The sequence below is a fragment of the Oncorhynchus keta genome, chromosome 34, assembly GCF_023373465.1.
Source record: "Oncorhynchus keta strain PuntledgeMale-10-30-2019 chromosome 34, Oket_V2, whole genome shotgun sequence".
NCBI classification, from domain to species: Eukaryota; Metazoa; Chordata; class Actinopteri; order Salmoniformes; family Salmonidae; genus Oncorhynchus; species Oncorhynchus keta.
Genome location: NC_068454.1, coordinates 74795589 through 74799902, shown reverse-complemented (window position 1 = coordinate 74799902; position 4314 = coordinate 74795589).

Below are 4314 nucleotides of genomic sequence, written 5' to 3'. Positions count from 1 at the left end.
CTGTTTCTCCAACGCTTCTATCATTTTATAAGGAGGATTACACGTGGTCCTCACCATGAAATATCTTACACATCAGATGGCCTTTATGGGCCCCACTGTAATCTCACACATCAGATAGGATGGCCTTTATGGGCCCCACTGTAATCTCACACATCAGATAGGATGGCCTTTATGGGCCCCACTGTAATCTCACACATCAGATAGGATGGCCTTTATGGGCCCCACTGTAATCTCACACTTCAGATAGGATGGCCTTTATGGGCCCCACTGTAATCTCACACATCAGATAGGATGGCCTTTATGGGCCCCACTGTAATCTCACACATCAGATAGGATGGCCTTTATGGGCCCCACTGTAATCTCACACTTCAGATAGGATGGCCTTTATGGGCCCCACTGTAATCTCACACATCAGATAGGATGGCCTTTATGGGCCCCACTGTAATCTCACACATCAGATAGGATGGCCTTTATGGGCCCCACTGTAATCTCACACTTCAGATAGGATGGCCTTTATGGGCCCCACTGTAATCTCACACATCAGATAGGATGGCCTTTATGGGCCCCACTGTAATCTCACACTTCAGATAGGATGGCCTTTATGGGCCCCACTGTAATCTCACACATCAGATAGGATGGCCTTTATGGGCCCCACTGTAATCTCACACATCAGATAGGATGGCCTTTATAGGCCCCACTGTAATCTCACACATCAGATAGGATGGCCTTTATGGGCCCCACTGTAATCTCACACATCAGATAGGATGGCCTTTATGGGCCCCACTGTAATCTCACACATCAGATAGGATGGGCTCCACTGTAATCTCACACATCAGATAGGATGGCCTTTATGGGCCCCACTGTAATCTCACACATCAGATAGGATGGCCTTTATGGGCCCCACTGTAATCTCACACATCAGATAGGATGGCCTTCATGGGCCCCACTGTAATCTCACACATCAGATAGGGTGGCCTTTATGGGCCCCACTGTAATCTCACACATCAGATAGGGTGGCCTTTATGGGCCCCACTGTAATCTCACACATCAGATAGGATGGCCTTTATGGGCCCCACTGTAATCTCACACATCAGATAGGATGGCCTTTATGGGCCCCACTGTAATCTCACACATCAGATAGGATGGCCTTTATGGGCCCCACTGTAATCTCACAAATCAGATAGGATGGCCTTTATGGGCCCCACTGTAATCTCACACTTCAGATAGGATGGCCTTCATGGGCCCCACTGTAATCTCACACATCAGATAGGGTGGCCTTTATGGGCCCCACTGTAATCTCACACATCAGATAGGATGGCCTTTATGGGCCCCACTGTAATCTCACACATCAGATAGGATGGCCTTTATGGGCCCCACTGTAATCTCACACATCAGATAGGATGGCCTTTATGGGCCCCACTGTAATCTCACACATCAGATAGGATGGCCTTTATGGGCCCCACTGTAATCTCACACATCAGATAGGATGGCCTTTATGGGCCCCACTGTAAATCCACAATGCTCTCGCTTGACATCATCAATATGGATTTTCTGACACAGGTACCCACCGAGTCACAGAAGCAGAGCTCAGGAGGGCAGCAATATGAGATCTCCCCATACAAGTCATGTAATTACCCAGTATATTAGTTTCATTGTTTGTCACTGTGTGTTGACGTATATAGATTTAACAGTAATGTTAATATAATGTCTATGACATGAATAGATGAAGTTAATATTGTAATACCGTATGATAAGGAAGGAGAGGATTTATGATGATCTCAGCTGAATGAGGAAGTCCACGTCATATTGCTGTATCATTATGCTATAGTGGATAGCTAGATATCAAAATAATGATCTAATTTGTGTTTAAATGGAAAAAGGCTTGATGTGCCAGAACTTTTCCAGGTGCTGCAGCAGCTCATAATCGTAATCTAAAGCGCCGTTTATGACTGTTGCACATCCAGCGACTGCTGACTGGAGCGTTCTCACACACAAACACTCTGTCTTGATTTGTTTTCATGACATGAAATGAGAAATGCTGTTGATTGTGTGGGTGACAGAGAGAGAAATTGCCTCATTTTACCATAGGAGCCAAGTATGAAAACATTTTTAGTTGTTTTCAGCCTTTCATGGGAAGAGAATTTATTGTGAAAATGTAAGACCCTCACTAAGGTGAGATAAGGAACCAGCAGTCTGTTATTGGTGAGAGGTTAGTATGTCTTGGGGATATGATCTTTGTGCATCTGTAACTTTCTCATTAATCATTGTTTCCTATTCATTCAAGACTATCTGTAATCATGGTAGCATACACATTCATGAAGAATTGTTTAGAAACCTGTATTCTTAATTACAATAAAATTGACTTGATAATGACACATTATTTACCATTAATTTCTATTGGGCACAAAATAATCTGAAGCGTAACCAAAACAAACTGCAAATGCATCCAACAAGTTAGTAGAGTCACAAGCTACACAATTTGTCCAAATCCTTTTCCTTCCTTAAAATGGGGGGGACTATGTACAAAAAGTGCTGTTCTTTCTAAACGGTTCACCTGATATGGATGAATACACTCAAATTAAAGCTGACAGTCTGCACTTTAACATGTGCATTGTATCATTTCAAATCCAAAGTGATGGAGGACAGAGCCAGAACATGTCACTGTCCCAATACATTTGGAGCTCAATGTATGTGGCCCAACTGGAGGACTGCTAAACCATTGGGGGCTTAATGTCATTAGAATTTGTCACACATCTATCACTGACTAAAGAGATGGGATTTGCCAGTCTGCACTTTAACCTCCTAGTCATTGTATCATTTCAACAACAAAAAACGTATCACTGTCCAAATACTTGTGGTCCTCACTGTATTTCCCACCAACCTCCACTATAGATGAATGCCTGTACATGTACATTACCATTCATCAATGCATCTCCAGCAGACTAAGTAGCCTTGTATCATAGCACGGTCATCTCTGCTGTGTCTGTAGTCATTTATTAGATGGTAGATGTTCTTGGCATATGTTCTATACTGTATGTTGAAGGTATAATGATGTAATGAGTACTGCGCTCTGAGAGAATGGTTTATAGTTTGATTATAACCAGACCGTCAAATCAAATTTACACCTAGATATCACAGTAGAAGAGATGGAGACCCGCACACTGTCGGGAAAAAAATGAATTTATCCAAAACTAAGGCTTGAATGCAGAATGAAGATGTTTATTAAAACATCATGGTGGCCAAAAAATGAGTGCAAGAAATTGCATAACTGAGAAGTGAAACACAACATTTTGGCCTCGGGGCATCACAAACAATGGACGGACTGCATTTGGTTTGGGGAGATTATTAGCATCCTTAACCTTCTACTGCAGTGGGTTAAGTCAGGGTCACACATGTCTTGGTCTTAAACAAATCTACTTTGAAATAAAAGTATACACCTCACACACATGGCTATTGGCTTAAAAAAAGAAGACACCTGTACCATGTCAGATATAGAGTTGAAATGTATTCCATTTTGAGTTTACATGCTAATATGACACTTTATATACATCACAGTATACTGAAATATAACAACACTGTTTGATATAGAAACACCAGATGTACGTGATTTATAAAAAAGGAATCTTTATTAATGTTGAAATTATGAAACATATTAAGAGAATTCCGCCCATGAGGACAAAGAGGGTGCTTTGGTCATTGATTGCAGGAAAGGGATACTGTTGTCCTTGTGAGGAGTGAATGTGACAGCACCTATTGAGTATCTGTCCCTGGACATCCCTGGAATTCTCAGCTATGTTTCATCCATAAACACTGGAAATACCTGACCCTCAGAAATAATGTGCCTATTCAGCGCTGGGCCTGAACCTGCTGACATTACAGGTGGAGGGTGAGAGGAGCGCCTGGGTTTGGGGTTTAGGGACAGATATTTAACATAGTATTCACCCTGGGTAAATAGAGAAGAGGTAGCTTCTAGTTAGGTGACGTGGTGTTATCTTTGTTAAGGACGTAAGTGCATCATTGTTGCCATCTTTGCTGTCATTGCATTGAAGACATTGACATGATTATGTATTATCCCATATGCTGTACTGTAGAGCAAGTGTATCACATCTAGAATATTGCTGTAGTGATTTTACAACTGAGAATGTTTTAAAACCTTTTTTATTGAATTATCTTGGGTTTCTTCATGAGTTCCTGACTGTGAATGGCGTTAATGAGTGTCATGATGATGAATGAATGTCACTAAGATAAAGTTTACACACGAAATTAGAATGATATCATTAATCAATCAATCACAGATTATTAGATCAGAATTTG